This window comes from Neoarius graeffei, chromosome 2 (assembly GCF_027579695.1).
Source record: "Neoarius graeffei isolate fNeoGra1 chromosome 2, fNeoGra1.pri, whole genome shotgun sequence".
NCBI lineage: Eukaryota > Metazoa > Chordata > Actinopteri > Siluriformes > Ariidae > Neoarius > Neoarius graeffei.
Window position 1 is genome coordinate 82,208,529 of NC_083570.1, and position 19,699 is coordinate 82,228,227.

A 19,699-nucleotide genomic window follows, 5' to 3' on the forward strand; every position below is an offset into this window, starting at 1 on the left:
TGTCTTTAAGGTTTGAATACCAGCAAAATGTCAACATGTATCTTTTGCATGGGATGCGACATACAGTATTTTTCCTTTTATCTCATCTCATCTCATTATCTCTAGCCGCTTTATCCTGTTCTACAGGGTCGTAGGCAAGCTGGAGCCTATCCCAGCTGACTACGGGCGAAAGGCGGGGTACACCCTGGACAAGTCGCCAGGTCATCACAGGGCTGACACATAGACACAGACAACCATTCACACTCACATTCACACCTACGGTCAATTTAGAGTCACCAGTTAACCTAACCTGCATGTCTTTGGACTGTGGGGAAAACTGGAGCACCTGGAGGAAACCCACACGGACAACATGCAAACTCCGCACAGAAAGGCCCTCGCCGGCCACGGGGCTCGAACCCGGACCTTCTTGCTGTGAGGCAACAGTGCTAACCACTACACCACTGTGCCGCCCGTTTTCCTTTTATAAGTAAAGTAAAATTTATTTATAGCGCTTTTCCCAGACAAAACAGTCACAAAGTGCTTCACAATAACAGAAAAATTAAAAGGCTAAAACACAGTAACATAATAACACAATGAGACATAGTCACAGATAATGTAGCAATAGGTATACAATGTTAACCAAAAGCTAGTTTAAAGAAATGTGTCTTTAGCTGGCTTTTAAAACAGTTTACAGAGACAGCAAACCTGAGATGAATAGGTAGGGCATTCCACAATTTAGGGGCAACTGTCTCAAACGCACGGTCACCACGGGTTTTTAGACGAGTACGTGGGACAGACAGGTTTTGATTGTCAGACCTGAGAGAGGTGACATGGATTATTTATCATCACATTTATAATGAGCTTTAAAAATGCCAGAAATTACAATTGAAAGTGCGGCTTCAAAACATTTTAAAAGTTCTGGATATGTTCACAACAAAAGCATAAGGTTCATGCACAACATATCAGGCATTTCATCTGAATGCAAACATCAAAACTCTTATTCAATGGAACTAGAAGACTGTGTGCAGCATGTGAAAGGTTTGTGCTAAGACATTTTTCACATTCACTTTCTGAGCCATAGTGAAGATTGAAACTAAAAGTGTCTGTACAATGGTAGGCCAGGCTAAAACTAGTTGTATAAAAGTGCTAGTGTTGTTTGTGTATTTGCATTATGTTTAACACAAATGCACACAAATAATAAGAAGTCAAAGACAGGTTTCAAGTGAAGTAACCCAGATTTTGTAGCGCAAGTAAATAGCTTCATAAACCAGCTTCAGAAACCTTGCTTATTAGCTTGCCCCCAAGCTGTAAACTGATGACTCTAAAGGTTTTTTGGTCTTTGCTATGTGTAGAAATTGTACAATGCTAAGTTCAGGGAATGTAAAGCATTATATGAAGTGGTTATGCCACTATAGGCCATTGTTGAAAGTTATATAAAGGCACTTCGAAAAAAGAGAAGTGAAACATTTTAATTCAGAGGTTGCTTTCCGATTCATGACCTTGCAAATGAATGTAGTATAATCATTTCCCAGTAACATCAAACTGGATATACAGGGCTTTCTGTCAAATAATAATAATAATAATAATAATAATAATAATAATAATGTATACAAATGGCTGTTTTGGTTGTTTAGTCTACAAGCACTGAAATGAATATAGTTTGATAGAAAGTATTTTTTCTTAGGAAGAGGCACATAAGACTGTTTCCTAAGGATAACAGGAAACACTTTGAGATAAAAAAAAATCACTTGATCTTAAAGAAGCTAAAATTGGGATAACTGAAGTTGTTACTTGTGGTGGGAAAATGTTTCATAAATCAGTGTGTATGTAACTGGTGCATGCTACCAGGATTTGTGCAGCATTAAGGCCTGCTCAGTGTAAAAATCGATTCATCACTGGATAATTTTATGCCAAATTTGTCTGCAAGATGGATTTCATGTCATATAGGTACACTGTACAAGAACGTAATAGGAACGTCCTGCTACTGAAGGAGAAGTTTGGAATAGAGCTTTCTCCTGATATTCATCATCAGAGCATTGAACTAACTAAGAGAGAGGAATATATAGAACTGCACATATGTCAGACACACACACATTTATTTATTTAACAGTTATTCCATGAAATAGAGTCGTACATGAGCTCCGACGAGGTGCGTAGCACCAAGTTGGCTATAAGCCATGTATGACAAGATTGAGTGGAATAACTGTTTTATTCTATCCACATTGAGAAGCAGAGCATTTGTATTTTTATTTTTTGCAAATTTGATAAATAAAAACTTTATACAAAATGTCCAACAAAATAATTTCCGCATAGAATGTAAACAAACCAGCAAAATGACAGTAGCAATTTGTGAAAAATGCGATAATAATAATTCTTGAAAAATAAAAAACAAATACATTCTTACCATCAAATACTTTTATTCCATATTTTGTTACTTTTTTTGTATTTTTTTTTTCTTATTCTTCTTTAGGGTATTTTGGTGGTTGGCAAACCAACTTAAAGGTGCATTACTGCCACTGACTGGGCTGGAGTGTGGAACAGGAGATACTGTGGAAAAAACAACAAAAAAAAAAACGATATTATTTAGTTATTTCTGTTTCTCTTAAATACTTGAGAACAATTTGGGGGGGGGTTGTTTTCGAGTAGAGTTTTTATTTTGTGCTTGATTGGTTCAGCAACACACTTCACCATTTTGTTTTTCTCTATTCATGGTATATGAGCTGATATGCTAGTAGTAGAGTAGTCTATTAGCGCGCACAATTGCTCATATCTAGTGAATGTGGATAGAATATATATCCATCCATTATTTGTAGCCGCTTATCCTGTTCTACAGGGTCACAGGCAAGCTGGAGCCTATCCCAGCTGACTATGGGCACAAGGCAGGGTACACTCTGGGCAAGTCACCAGGTCATCACAGGGCTGACACAGAGACAAACAACCATTCACATTCACACCTACGGTCAATTTATAGCCACCAATTAGCCTAACCTGCATGTCTTTGGACTATGGGGGAAACCGGAGCACCCGGAGGAAACCCATGGAGACGAGGGTGCATCAGTTGCCCCCTAAAAATGAAAAGTTCCTCCGATCATGATGCATTTTTGTTTTTATGTTCCTTTTGGTAAGAAAACACTGGGTGAAATATTTTAACAAAATTCAAAAGTTTAATGGTGGCACCAGGAGCTCAAAGTTATGGAAAAAGCTGCTATTTTATGACTTTTATGACAAAATTTCGATCACTTTTCATGAAACATTATGGCACCTTATAGAGTATACCAAATATCTTAGATACACATTTTTAGTACATATTCTAAATATATTATCAAGCACAGTTTGAGTTTTAGCTGTTCATTGAATCATTGTTCAACTACTTTTAAACAATACAAATGTATTATGAATCACATTAATGCTTCTCAATCCCTTGCAAAGGTTCTTAACATGATCTCTGGGTCACAAGAAATCAATAAATGGAGTCCAACATTGTGATTCAAACCTTACACAAAAACATAAAATAAGCGTTTTTTGGCAAAAAATGAACCTCATGGTGCCACCATTAGACTTTTGAATATGGTCAAAAAATTTTACAGGATGTCTTTATTGGTGAAAAGGAACACCCAAACAAAAATGCATCAGATTTTATGAAAGTGAGGGCAACTGAGGCACCCTAATATATATATATATATGAGGGTAAGTCAAAAAGTTCTCAGACAGACCTTATAATTTCAAAAGGAATTCAAAAGAATTAAAAAAAGGAATACAAAGAAGTAATTCTCTGATGGAAACATTGCTTGCAGAAGTGTTTAGAATTAAATGGAGGATATGTAGAGAAATAGCTTTGTTATTTTCATAAATAAAGATTTATTTCAATTTGTCTGAGAACTTTTTGGCTTCCCTTCGTGTGTGTGTGTGTGTGTGTGTGTGTGTAAGTAGCAGTGGTCATTTCTATGTCAGAAGTAAGTATGTAAAGCAAAGTAATATGCAGTAGACAGCAAATGGTAGCTTCAGGTTTAGGTTCTGAGTAAGTGATCAAAAGAGTTCAAATGTCAGAACTCTCAACTCCTCAGCTCTATGCCTTCTTTGTATCTCATCTCATCTCATTATCCCTAGCCGCTTTATCCTTCTACAGGGTCGCAGGCAAGCTGGAGCCTATCCCAGCTGACTACGGGCGAAAGGCGGGGTACACCCTGGACAAGTCGCCAGGTCATCACAGGGCTGACACATAGACACAGACAACCATTCACACTCACATTCACACCTACGGTCAATTTAGAGTCACCAGTTAACCTAACCTGCATGTCTTTGGACTGTGGGGGAAACCGGAGCACCCGGAGGAAACCCACGCGGACACGGGGAGAACATGCAAACTCCACACAGAAAGGCCCTCGCCGGCCCCGGGGCTCGAACCCAGGACCTTCTTGCTGTGAGGCGACAGTGCTAACCACTACACCACCGTGCCGCCCCCTTCTTTGTATCCTTATTATTAAATAATAATAATAATTCATTTATATAGTGCCTTTCACAATGCCAAGGTCGCTTTACATACACTACTCTCAGAAAATAAAGTAAATTATTCTCCCTTTACGGGTACAACAGCTCGTCACTGGAGCAGTACCCTCTAAGGTACTTATTTGTACACTTTATATAACAGGTATGTATCTTTTTGGCCCTAAAACGGTACAAATAGTTACCCTAAGGTCCAATAATGAGCCTTAAGGGGTACGTTAGTGTAGATTGTACCTTGGGGGACAGAAATAGACTCCGACTGTACTCCTATTTCTGACAGTGTAGGGGAAGGAGGAAAAAAACAGATTAAGCAGTAAAAGAAGAAGACAAGTGTTCACTGAAAAGAAAAGTCTTTAATTTAGATTTGAAAGAAGAGTAGTCAAAGAGTGATTGAGGAAGAGAGTTTCAGAGTTTGGGGCTATGGCACTGAAGAACCTGCCTCCCAGGGTCGAAAGTCAGGTGCATGGGACAGCAAGGAGATTATTGGTAGAAGACCTGAGAGAGTCATAGGGGGGGTAAGGGGTCAGGAGTTTGCTGAGGTAGAGCAGAGCAAGGTTATGAAGGGCTTTATATGTAAGAAGCAAAATAAAAACTTTAGATAAAGGTGTCTTCTAATGAAATGTATTCTTGAGTGAAAAAGCATACCTCAGCTTTTTTTTTAAATTACAGGATGCTGTTATCTTAGGTTGAGGTTGCACTGCTTAATTTTCAGTGGTATTCAGGAAGAAAGAACAGTAAAACTGTGTCAGTTCAGGAGAAAGAAGTGCCCTTTAGTGCACCTCTCTGAACTGATGATTTGGAGTCACTGGGGTGTGTGATAAAAATCTCGTCTGCATTTCTTTCCTGCTATTTTTCTCATGCTTGATTGTTTGGCACTTTGTTGGGTAGAGGTGCAAGTGCTAAGACCAATAAGTTAATAGATTTAATATGTCAAAGTGTAAAAAGGCGTCTGTGGGTGTAGCAAGTGTAAGACTTGTTGCCTTTGTTGAACTTTAATGGGTGACAGGTGAAGGACAAACCTCATTATGCTTTGTGTCACTGCATAATGGAATTTTATCTCTGTTTTACTTTTAAGCTGCCTACCCTGAAAAAATAATCTATCTATCTATCTATCTATCTATCTATCTATCTATCTATCTATCTATCTATCTATCTATCTATCTATCTATCTATCTATCTATCTATCTATCTACTCTTAAAACACATGTGTTGAAAATAACACAACTTGCGTTGTTTTTTAACACATCTCTATGTCCAGATTGGGACAACAGAACTTTTGTTCATTTTAACACATTATTTGTTATTTGTGCAATTTTGGTGTTAAACATTTCTGAAATATAACACAACTCTTGTTGAAATTTCTGAAATATAACACAACTCTTGTTGAAATTAAACTTGCACAAAAGATGTGTTGATTTCCAACACATTCGTTTTAAGAGTGTGTATATATATATATATATATATATATATATATATATATATATATATTAAAACACTTATTGACATTGCAGATTTAATGTACGATTCCTCCCATTGCTGCATTTGCATTTACATTTACATTTACATTTATATTTTACATTTATATTTTACAGATAATTCTCTGGATAATAAAGGATACTTTTTTTTGGATATTGAGCTATCATCCTCATAATAAAAATCAGATATTTTTAACTTTGAATTAAAAAAAACATCGTAGCAATATTTTGATGTAAAACTTCTCACATATGGCATGTAGATAACACACCACCAACTCTTATTTGTCAGAAAAATCTGATCTAACCTTATAATTCCAAGATCTTGCTTTACATTTACTTGGTAGATTTGCTATTCTGTTGACTTGCTTGTTTACTTGAAAAAAAAAACACGGGCTTATGCAAGTACAAGTCATCTAAAGTCTTAAGATGATACTAACAAGGCAATGCTAGGAACAGAAGTCAGTGCTCAGTTATCAGTAAACTTCAGAAAATAACTAATACAATACGGTTAAGGCTCTGAGATGCTGTATCAACAGGTCGAGGGTTCAAGCCCCAGCACTACTAAGCTGCCACTGTTAGGTCTTTGAGCAAGGCCCTTTCTGCTCCAGAGACACCATATCATGGCTGGCCCTGTGCTCTGACTCCAACTTCCTAACAAGCTGGGATGTGCGAAGAAAATAAGTTCACTGTGCTGTAAAGTATATGTGACAAATAAAGGGTTCTTCTTCTTCAATACGGTATATAAATATGCAATACCCTGACCAGGATTAAGTGCTTACTGGAACTGAATGTGTGATCAGATTAACAATATGGTGTGGTTTTAGTTATTCTCTTTCTGTTATTTCTAATATGCATGGTAATTGCCAGTTTAGCTACTAATTGAAAAGTATGGTCTAAAGTCTGTCTTAGAAGAGTCCGCTGGGCATTTTTGGTTTTGATAGCAAATATAAGGGTTTAAGTCTGATATAAAAAGCCAGTGGATTGAGTACAGCAGTGGTGTGGCATGGCCTTCTGGATTAGATGCTAGGACTTAGAAGACCAGCCAGGGCCTAATTTCAATAGTTTAGTTTTAGTAGTTGCATTGTGAGTTTGATCTGTTCCTGGGGTATGAAGACAAAGCTGTTTTTCTATTTCCATATTGGCATTTGCCTGGGCAGAACAGATACTCAGGAACCTATAATGTGGGCATTTGAAGTCTGACAGAATGCTGCACTGCTTTGCATAAAACCTTGTAAAAGATTGTTTTACATGGAATCCAACGTCATTCATATCGGGAAATGTGTGCTTCTGGTTATATATTTAAAGCAACATGCATTCTCAGAACTGTATCAGTTAAGAGGAGAGAGTCTTTGTAATATTATTTTTTACTGAAGCATTGTTCATTAACGCTGGGGTCAAGGAACAGGCAGACAAGTTTATCACTGGCATATCAATAATCAGGGTCCAGATAGGCACATAGTGTGATGAAAGAACAAGGAAATAAAGTCCTCTATAACAGAGCTCAGCACTGCAGATTTACATATGCATGACTTCTCAAGGAACAGAGCAGAAACATGACGCCTAAAAAGAGGGGTGAAACAAGGAACAGGCGAGGCTACAGTAACTACAGACATGAGTGTACAAGACACAGAAGTAACAAATGTCAAAATATCAAGAAAAAAGAAGAAGAATCGCTTTTGACTTGATTTGGAATGTTTTTATTGTGCTGAAACAATGAAAATACTTTTATGTGCCTTCCTCATTTTCATGCTTATCTGATAGTATATCATGCCAACAAGGTTGTACTGATGAATTTTCCATTTAGATTATGGAACTGTTCCCAGTGGTAGGAACATCTGATGTGGTAAAAACTACTGAAATTTGGAGTGTTGAACCTCCATCACAGACGGGTTTTGTTGTTGTTGTTTAATGAATATAGGTTTATTGATTCAGACTGCTTCTAGACATTCATAAAAGGACAGTTTCACCCACAGTGCACTATTCTCAGTGGCAATACATTTCAGGTAGCTGGTTGAAACATAACGCTCATTTCACGATTCACCTAATGTCTATATGATTAATAGGAAAATCAGTAACAATGCAATTTACGGTAATATGAGGAAGCTTATGAGTCGGGCCTCTTTATTTTTTTCTCTGTATGTGAAACCAACCATATCTTTTTTTAGCCTATTTACATATACTAAAATATTGATGGCTATGTAGTGCTTAGTTTCACCATATGAATATAACTGGCACTTTTTCTTTACTTACAGTACCAATGTCTTATACATATGCAATGGTTTTAGACTAAATCAGAATAACATTTTTATGGCTTTTGACAGCTGCAACACAGTGCATGTGGTTGTTTTAACTCTTTACCCCTTAATGACTACATATGATGACCCTGTGTATATCCCATAATGACGACATATGACGCCTTGTCTAAAACCTTGTCAAAACCTTGTCTTTAGACTTTTTTTTTCTTGTAAATATATTCTAAGGGTGAACAGTATGTACATATACAAGGGTGGCTGTAGCAACTGCTTTAAGGGGTAAAGAGTTAAAGGCAAAACCATGAAACTGTGTACTCTGCAGTAGCTTCGAATAAAAAAGAAAAAAACCTTTGCTTTAAAAGAATTTGAATTTAAATTAAACTGGTACACATATAGGAAATTACATTGTTTGGACAGAAAAGCTGAGGAGTAAAGAAAAATGTAAAACTTGTGAATCCGAATTGAAGAGTTGTGTAGTAAAGTGGATTCATGTCGTCTAACCTTCATGTTTTGTGATGATGGTATTTACTTTTCATTGTTTGACACCCCCAAAACAGTTTTCCTGAAAACATGTGAGCAGAGAACCATTGAAATCTGTGTTAGAAATTTTCATAAATATAAATTAAAGAGGGTTTGGAGTTGCTGACACCACAAACTTGATGGGTTAAGACATAGTGACATACATTCAATTCCAGAATTATTGCTGCTCTTTGTAAAGTTTATGAAAAAGTAATTATTAAAATCATGTGGTTAATGAGCCAAATCTCACACTGAAAGGGTGAAATAAATACGTCTTTCAATTAAAGTAAGTTTTGTTGTTGTTTTTTTTTCCGGATGAACTACATCCAGGACATAATTCTCAATATGTCACTCATGAGGATATCGATGAATTATATTTTTCATATTGGGGGAAAAACCTGTATTCTTTTAGCTATTTCTGTTTCTTTTAAATACTTGACAACAAAGTGATATATCTGACTTGATGCGCTCCGCCATTTTGTTTTTCTCTACTCATGGTATATGAGCTGATATCATAGGAGTAGAGTAGCCAATCAGAGCGTGCAATTGCTCATATCCAGTGAATGTGGATAGAATAAATATATATATTCCATCCACATTCACTGGATATGAGCAATCTGATTGGCTATACCATGACTAGGCTATCAGCTCATATACCATGAATAGAAAAAAACAAAATGGCAGAGCATGTTGCTGAACCAACCAAGGACGAAATAAAAACTCTACTCAAAATCAAAACCCCCCAAAATACAAAAAAGCAACAAAATATGGAATGAAATTATTTTATGGTAAAAATGTATCTTTTTTTAATTTTTCAATAATTATTATTATTGCATTTTTTTCACAAATTGCTACTGTCATTTTGCTGGTTTGTTTACATTCTAAGCGGAAATTATTTTGTTGGACGTTTTGTATAATATTTTTATTTATCGACTTTGCAAAAAATAAAAATAGAAATGCTCTGTTTCTCAAAATCCAGTGAATGTGGACAGAATAAAACAATTATTCCATTCAAGCTCATGGCTTATAGCGAACTCAGCGTTACGCGCCTCATCGGCTGTCAGCTCATGTATGACTCGGTTTTGTGGAATAGCTGTGTATATATTAAACATGCCACAATTATTGGAATCTATACTGTTTTTCCCTCAGGGTCGTGGGTGGGCTAGAGCAAGTGAAATCAACATTCATTAGAGTCTTGCATCAAGTTGGAGTCAATCCCAGTTGACTTTGGGCGAAAGGCAGGGTACACCCTGAACAGATTGCCAATCTACTGCGGTCTCAAAAGTAGCCGGTCACCGGCGGCAAATCGCCGTCTGTGGCTTGTTATGCCGCCGGCTATTGTCAGTCGAGTCACAAAATTTAATATTAAATATTTCTGACGGGAAAAAAAGTTGTGAACGTAAATTACATCCACTATGTCATGTATGTCCGTTGCCGCGTCAACTTTGTTTACATCCTTGACATGAGTGCAGCCATTACTGCCCCTTGTGCCATATGTAAGCCGTACTCTGATTGGCTTAAAGTGTTCCATGGACTGTGAATGGTTCATACCATCATGTGACTCACAAAAGGCGACGAAGAGAGTTGCAAGCGGCTCCATGCTGGATGCGTGGCTAAAAAGGTCTAGAGGGAAAGGTAAGTACGTTTTGAACGCAAATTTATTCTGTCATTGTGTTGATATAGAAAAATAAATACGTCTTAGTCCACCATTTCTCAGCCTTGCTTAAGACATTATAATCGCAGATCGTAAAGTTGACTCTGCGTTTGACAGCTGCTCGAAAAAACAAACTGCGTGCGTAACAACGCTAATCAAGCTTAAGCTAGACGACCCGCCTCAAATACCCGTCCCGGGTAAATGTTATCCCAATTTTAGATGACCTGTTCCAAACCATCCCGCCCCATGAAAAATTCGTACTTGCATCTCTCTCTCTCTCTCTCTCTCTCTCTCTCTCTCTCTATATATATATATATATATATATATATATATATATATATATATATATATATATGTATATATACACACACACACACACACACACACACTCGTATAATATTTGTTGTGCCTAACCCGCACTAAATAACTAGATTTATATAATTTCTATTCAGTAGGCCCCTACATGATTAGGTTGATGAGATTTGGATAAAAGTTATTTTCAATAGAAATGCTGAGACTGTCAATGAGTGCTGCTAGCTGCTGTTTTTTAATAACGATGAAGTCAGCTGATGAAGTAGATGTAGCTGCATTTTATGTAACAGTTTATTGACTGCCAAAAAATAAACATTTTGATTATAATTGAAGTTGTTTTGTTCTTCATCTGTATTCAAGATTTCACCATATTCTTCAATAGTATTAGAGAATCTGGAGAAACTTGTCACCTTAGCTTAGGCCAAGTTTACATTAGACCGTATCTGTCTCGTTTTCTTCGCGGATGCACTGTCCGTTTACATTAAACCGCCTGGAAACTCCGGGAAACGGGAATCCGCCAGGGTCCACGTATTCAATCCAGATCGTGTCAGCTCCGGTGCTGTGTAAACATTGAGAATACGAAGATACGCGGATACGCTGTGCTGAGCTCTAGCTGGCGTCGTCATTGGACAACGTCACTGTGACATCCACCTTCCTGATTCGCTGGCGTTGGTCATGTGACGCGACTGCTGAAAAACGGCGCGGACTTCCGCCTTGTATCACCTTTCATTAAAGAGTATAAATTTTTATTTATTTAACCTTTATTTAACCAGGAAGTCCCATTGAGATTAAAAATCTCCTTTTCAAGGGAGACCTGGCCAAGATAGGCAACATTGAAAACTGTTACAGACATACAATATAAAAGAACATCAATAAATACATAGAGACAATATTACAACATTAAAATCGAAATTATACATTAAAAACACCGACATCTTAAAGAAGTCATCTCTAGATCCTTCAGTTTAGCTTTAAATTCGTTTAAAGTAACTAGACAATCTAATTTAAACACATTTTGCAGGTTGTTCCATGCCATAGGAGCTGAATAAGCAAAGGCCTTTTTCCCAAACTCAGTACGGACATTTGGGACTAAAAGCAGATAATGATCAAGGGAACGCAAGGAATATTGTCCCATAATCTTTGGCACCATGAAAACACACAAATAAGGTGGAAGCAAACCCAAAATGGCCTTGTATATAAAGGCGTACCAATGATGGAGCCTGCGAGTGGCCAAAGAAGGCCATCCCACCCGAGAGTAGAGGTCACAATGATGAGTCAAGCCTTTTGCATTCGTTATAAATCTCAAGGCAGCATGATACACTGAATCAATCTTATGGAGATACTGAGCAGATGTATTTCTGTACAACAGATCTCCATAATCTAAAACAGATAAAAAAGTAGCAGCAACAAGTCTCTTCTTAACCTCAAAAGAAAAACATAACTTATTGCGAAAATAAAAACCCAGTTTAAGTTTCAGCTTTTTCACTAGCTAGAGCACATGTGCCTTAAAAGTGAAAGACTCATCAATTAAAACCCCCAAATATTTATAAGAGCTGACCATTTCTATGCATCTTCCGTCCAGAGTAACCACAGCAGAGGTTTGTGGTCTGGTCTTTGAATTGCTGAAGATCATACATTTTGTCTTTTCAGCATTAAGAACAAGCTTCAACTGGATTAAAGTATTCTGAAAAGCATTAAATGCATTTTGCAGGTGTTCAATGGCCAAAATAACAGTAGAGGCACAAGAATAAATTACCGTGTCGTTAGCATAAAAATGAAAATTTGCATTTGGCACATTTTGTCCTAGGTCATTTATATATAAAGTAAATAAAAGCGGACCTAAGACAGAACCCTGTGGAACACCTTTATAAATAGATACAAATTTTGAACAAAGATCATCATATTTAATACATTGAGATCTATCATTTAGGTAATCTGAGAACCATGCTACTGCTTGCTCTGAAAGTCCTAAATTAAGAAGTCTAATCTTTAAGACACTGTGGTCAACGGTGTTGAAAGCTTTAGATAAATCAACAAAAAGTGACGCACAGTGCTGTTTCCTATCAAGTGCAATCAAGATGTCATTTACTACCTTCAAGCCAGCAGTGATGGTGCTATGCTTCTTCCTAAAACCTGACTGATAAGTAGAAAGAACATCATGAAAATACTCAATACTGATTATAGTCATACAAAATAATCATACAATAATAATAATCATACAAAAGTATGAAAATACTGCAAATACTGATGCAAATACTGCCCATTGTGTAGTTATGATTGTCTTTAGGCTTGCCATCCTTCCACTTGCAAGTGGTAAGTGATATGCGCTGGGATCACACACACAGCGGCTCAGTCCCGAATCACAGCTTGTTCACTTCACTCACGCGCTCTGTGAGCTGCGCAGGGCCGGAGTGCGCACCCTCCAGAGGGCACTCGCTGTTCAGGGCGGAGTGATTTGGAGCGCAGGATGCCTGCGGAGCCGAGCGTATCCGTGTATTGGTATTGCTGTGTGCATGCAAATCGTGTATTGGTGTTGCTGTGTGCACACTAATCGTTTTAAAAACGTTAATCTGATGATCTGCTGATATGGTCTAATGTAAACATGGGCTTAGTCAAAGTGCACATCAGACTTAAAATTATTATATCATCCATATGTGGATTTCAATCGGACTACTTTTTATGTGTTTGTTTGCAAATATTTCTGAAATTTGATAAAATGACTGAGGTATGGTTTCATATTTCAAGTTTCAAAATAGTATTGATTACCCTTTATTTTCACTGTTAAAAGTTACCAGAGGCCACCATTTCTCAGTGCATTTCATAAAATTTTCCGTGCCCAAAGGGAGGCGCACCCCCCTTTGAAACCCCCCCGCACGCTTTGCGTACATTATGTCTGCCGCTGGCAAACATTTTACCATTTTGCACCCTGCTGTAAATTATTTGTACCCTGCTATTCTCCCAAACTTTGAAACCCCTGAATCTATTGTAGGGCTAACACAGACAGAAACATCCATTCACACTCACACCTATGGGCAATTAGACAGTTGACCTAATCTGCATGTCTTTTGACTGTGGAAGGAAACAGGAGTGCCTGGAGGAAACCCACTCAGGCACAGAGAGAACATGCAAACTCCACACAGAAAGGCCCCAGTTGGGGCATTGTGGCTCAGTTGGATAAGGCGCCATACCATAAATCCGGGGACCCAGATTTGATTCCGACCTGAGGTCATTTCCCTCTCTCTCTCGCTTATTTCCTATCTCTACACTGTCCTATCCAATAAAGGTGAAAAAAATCTCAAAAAAAAGAAAGGCCCCAGTCAGCCACAAGGTCTGAAACCAGAACCTTCTTGCTGTGCCTCCCCTTCCTGTTTCACTGGGGTATACGTAAATATGAGGTGATGCAGTTAATCATTTTATCATCATAAAAATAACTCAAAGAAATGCTGCAAAAGTATGACCTTCATAAATCAGGCAATGCCAATAAAATTAACTACTCATCTGAAAAATGTCACACCTGCTGTTAGGGCAATAATTAACATGTTGAGGATGGTTAGAGATGTGAAAATTTCTCCAACAACCATAGTTGAAGGTATGCAGAATGTGGTAGCATTTGGAGGTCACCGAGTCTCCAACTCTACAATTAGAACAGATACAACAAAGAACCTAATCCCCACTGTAAAATATGGTCGAGGATCTGTGATGTTATGGGGCTGCTTTTCTTCTAAAGGCACTGGGAACCTTGTTAGGGATTATGGACTTCAAGAAATGCGTACAAGGAGATTTTCGGGATTTTCCACATATAGTACTTTTTAACTAAATCAAACTCAGGCCTCTTAAAATAGACCAAAAATTGAACCAACACAAAGGGGCTCTTTTTATGTTCACATTGCGAAACTCAGTTCAAAGACTCTTTCTGGTCCACCTCAGCTCTGATAGGGCCTCAGTCCTCTTTCTGTTCACAGTATAGTTCTGTATTGTTACCAGAAGCCATGGTTCCAGCTCCTGAGGTGGTCTCAGTTTGTTTGTTTTTTTTCAGGGGGGTGTGAGTTATTTTGGAGTGTCAACATACACACAGTAAATGCTGACTAATCACTCTGAGTTCATTTTAAGGGCTGAAATGGTATGAAAACACCCTTAAATGTAAATCTGGCTGCCTCTGCCAAGAGGCTACAGTTGGATCAGGTGGTTGGATCTTCCAACAGGAAAATGGTTCAGCGACCACAGGATCAAGCCATTGACATGGCCATTCCAGTTCCCTGACCTAAATCCCATTGAAAAACCTGTGTGGTTGAGCTGAAAGGGTTAGCCTACAAGAGAGGACGTAGTTCCATGGAGGATGTAGAGAAAAGTGAAGTATTGAAGAGTGTGCTCTGATTCCTTGCTTTATTTTCCCTGATCTCATCAAGTATTATATGTGATCTTCCATTTCAAACCCAGTCAGAAGTCGCAAGTCACAATTTTGAGATAAATGGAGAAATAAACTGTGTGGGCTAAAATATTCGAATTTTAGATTTCGGCATAATATCAGAGTATAATATCTACCCTTTCATGTTTTGGAAGAGTTTTGCAGAAATTCATACCTTATGACCTTAAAACATGCCTTTATTGAGATGATGTATTCAAATCCTGGTAGAAATTCATAAAAAAGAGTGAAAAACACTTTTCATACTTCATAATTTCAATGAGTAGCCAGTAAATTGGTATAAAACAAACTCATCTTTGTGTGTAAACAATCTCCTCATTGCTATCCATGATCTATAAGACGGCTTCTGATTGGCTGTGTGTGCATGTGAAAAGCAGTGCAGGCAATCAGAAGCCTTCTTATGGGTAATGCATAGCATACTTTCTGTATGAACTATGGAGAGAGAACTCGCAAGGCTCTTAAACTTAAATCCTCCAAAAAGTTCAGTGATTTGGTTGTGGATTTCTACGCACATCCCTGGGAAGAGGATGTTATAACTAATATCAGTAACAATGAAGATGAATTTGAGGAGGACTTTGACCCAAAATAGACTGATTTCGAGTTGGTCATGGAAAATGCTAAGCTGCTGATGCCAGTGATGTCAACCATGTTGAGTGAGAGAAATCTTCAAAGGTGAGTCATGTATTTATATCTTGTGGGCAGTTACTATGATCTTTCTGTAGTGTGTTGTGGAAGTTGTTATTGCGAAGGGTGTCATGAATACGATGGGACTCAGCATTAATTTCATGGGTATGAATATATATTTCGAAGTCTGACAGAAACATAACATTACATCATGTTTATATGCACTGTGTGAAGTCACATATAAAAAGTAAGCAACCATAAACCAGGATGAGAAGTTTCAGTCACATTCAATTCCAAGACTTTGACAAAGAACTGACGTTAGTAATGTGTACAGACACAGATAGGCCTTTCTTTTTGATGCCCTTTTATTTTTAAATTAACGTGTTGTCATGCTGAGTGCCCACAGTGGCTGCACATGACAGACTAGACTAAATTTAATGAAGTAGGCCTAATATCTTTTGTTGTATTGGTTTCCTATAACTCCGTGAACTCCTCTTTTTTTCGGCTACCTCTCTCAGATCAGGCCTGATGGAACACCTTTTTGTACCCAAAGAAATGATCCAGGTGGTCGTCCAGTCACAATTCCCTCACCTGGACTTCCACGAGCTAGGCAACAGTATCACATCCAAACCTTTGTTCCTGAGTCCCACAAGGACATAATGTGCCCTAAATCAGATGTGCTGCCTCCAACTGGGTCAGAGGATGAAGAGATACAGGTGCAGGTAGATCAAGGACAAGGTTAGACAGAATCGAGGTCATCGATGTGGGCGAGGATGTGGGATCGATGTGGGCGAGGTATGGCCATGGCCATGGCAGAGGGGTTGAAGCCTCCATTTCTGACTTTACGTAAAACGTAAAATCTGACTACGTCAAATGCCTGTATCTCAGTGATATATCAGTCAAATATCTTGATCTATGCATCATTGGAAATATTTTTAATGGCCTTTCATGAAAACACAATAACTTAATTTTGAAAATTTGACCCATGTGACTGGTTTTGTAACGGAAGGTTACATATGATAAGGATCGATACTTTTAAGCTGGCAAGCGAAGGTTACCTAAAGTACTAAATGCAGGGAGTGCCAATAATTGTGACAAATGTTTTTTTAGAATATACACTATATGGCCAAAAATTTGTGAATATCCCGTTCCAGATTTAGGTATGGATATGCAAGGTATGTACAGTGGATATAAAAAGTGTACACACCCTGTTAAAATGATAGGTTTTTGTGATGTAAAAAAAAATTAGACCACGATAAATAATTTCAAAAATTTCCCACCTTTAATGTGACTTATAACCTGTAGAATTCAATTCAAAAACAAACAAATCTGTTAGGGGTAAAAAACATACAAATTTAAAAAACATACAATAAGCTGGTTGCATAAGTGTGCACACCCTTAAACTAATACTTTGTTGAAGCACCTTTTGATTTAATTACAGCATTCAGTCTTTTTGGGTTCACACCTGTCATCAATTAAAATGACTCTGATTAACCCCAAATAAAGTTCAGACATTTACTCAGTTGCATCCTCCAGCAAAATCCAGGGTTCACAGAGAGCTTACAAAGCATCAGAGGGATCTCATTGTTGAACGGTATCAGTCAGGAGAAGGGTACAAAAACATTTCCATGGCATTAGATATACCATGGAGCACAGTGAAGACAGTCATCAAGAAGTAGAGAAAACATGGACATCCCTCCAAAATTGATAAAAAGACAAGACGAAAACTGGTCTGTGAGGCTGCCGAGAGGCCTATAGCAACACTGAAGGAGCTGCAGGAATTTCTGGCAAGTGCTGGTTGTGTACTACATGTGACAACTATCTCCCGTATTCTCCATATGTCTGGACTATGGGGTAGGGTCACAAGACGGAAGCCTTTTCTTACAAAGAAAAACATCCAGGCCTGGCTAAATTTTGCAAAAAAATACATCAGCTCTCTCAAAACCATGTGGGAAAATGTGTTATGGATAATCTGATGAAACCAAGGTTGAACTTTTTGGCCACAATTCCAAAAGGTATGTTTGGCGCCGAAACAACACTGCACATCACCAAAAGAACACCATACCCACGGTGAAGCATGGTGGTGGCAGCATCATGTCTTGGGGTTGTTTTTCTTCAGCTGGAACAGAGGCTTTGGAGGGTGGAGGGAATTATGAACAGTTCTACAACCCTGATTCCAAAAAAGTTGGGACAAAGTACAAATTGTAAATAAAAACGGAATGCAATAATTTACAAATCTCAAAAACTGATATTGTATTGACAATAGAACATAGACAACATATCAAATGTTGAAAGTGAGACATTTTGAAATTTCATGCCAAATATTGGCTCATTTGAAATTTCATGACAGCAACACATCTCAAAAAAGTTGAGACAGGGGCAATAAGAGGCTGGAAAAGTTAAAGGTACAAAAAAGGAACAGCTGGAGGACCAAATTGCAGCTCATTAGGTCAATTGGCAATAGGTCATTAACATGACTGGGTATAAAAAGAGCATCTTGGAGTGGCACTGGCTCTCAGAAGTAAAGATGGGAAGAGGATCACCAATCCCCCTAATTCTGCGCCGACAAATAGTGGAGCAATATCAGAAAGGAGTTCGACAGTGTAAAATTGCAAAGAGTTTGAACATATCATCATCTACAGTGCATAATATCATCAAAAGATTCAGAGAATCTGGAAGAATCTCTGTGCGTAAGGATCAAGGCCGGAAAACCATACTGGGTGCCCGTGATCTTCGGGCCCTTAGACAGCACTGCATTACATACAGGCATGCTTCTGTATTGGAAATCACAAAATGGGCTCAGGAATATTTCCAGAGAACATTATCTGTGAACACAATTCACCGTGCCATCTGCCGTTGCCAGCTGAAACTCTATAGTTCAAAGAAGAAGCCGTATCTAAACATGATCCAGAAGCGCAGACGTCTTCTCTGGGCCAAGGCTCATTTAAAATGGACTGTGGCAAAGTGGAAAACTGTTCTGTGGTCAGACGAATCAAAATTTGAAGTTCTTTATGGAAATCAGGGACGCCGTGTCATTCAGACTAAAGAGGAGAAGGATGACCCAAGTTGTTATCAGTGCTCAGTTCAGAAGCCTGCATCTCTGGTGGTATGGGGTTGCATTAGTGCGTGTGGCATGGGCAGCTTATGCATCTGGAAAGACACCATCAATACTGAAAGGTATATCCAGGTTCTAGAGCAACATATGCTCCCATCCAGACAACGTCTCTTTCAGGGAAGACCTTGCATTTTCCAACATGACAATGCCAAACCACATACTGCATCAATTACAGCATCATGGCTGCGTAGAAGAAGGGTCTGGGTACTGAACTGGCCAGCCTGCAGTCCAGATCTTTCACCCATAGAAAACATTTGGTGCATCATAAAACGGAAGATACGACAAAAAAAGACCTAAGACAGTTGAGCAACTAGAATCCTACATTAGACAAGAATGGGTTAACATATCCCTAAACTTGAGCAACTTGTCTCCTCAGTCCCCAGACGTTTACAGACTGTTGTAAAGAGAAAAGGGGATGTCTCACAGTGGTAAACATGGCCTTGTCCCAACTTTTTTGAGATGTGTTGTTGTCATGAAATTTAAAATCACCTAATTTTTCTCTTTAAATGATACATGTTCTCAGTTTAAACATTTGATATGTCATCTATGTTCTATTCTGAATAAAATATGGAATTTTGAAACTTCCACATAATGATGTGGAAGTTTCAAAATTCCATATTTTATTCATTCCGTTTTTATTTACAATTTGTACTTTGTCCCAACTTTTTTGGAATCGGGGTCGTAAATACCAGTCAATTTTGGCCCAAAACCTTCAGGTGTCTGCTAGAAAGCTGAAGATGAAGAGGAATTTCATCTTTCAGCATGACAATGACCCCAAAAAAGGTTTGGAATAGCCCAGCCAGAGCCCAGACATAAATCCAATTAAAAATCTGTGGGGTGACC

At 38.1% G+C, this 19,699-nt stretch overlaps 1 protein-coding gene across 1 annotated transcript in view; it reads left to right on the forward strand.

Moving 5' to 3' along the window:
* The window catches only part of LOC132870029 (receptor-type tyrosine-protein phosphatase eta-like), a 69,974-nt gene that overhangs the window by 680 nt on the left and 49,595 nt on the right, over window positions 1–19,699 (forward strand). The gene's annotated exons all lie outside the window — the stretch shown is intronic.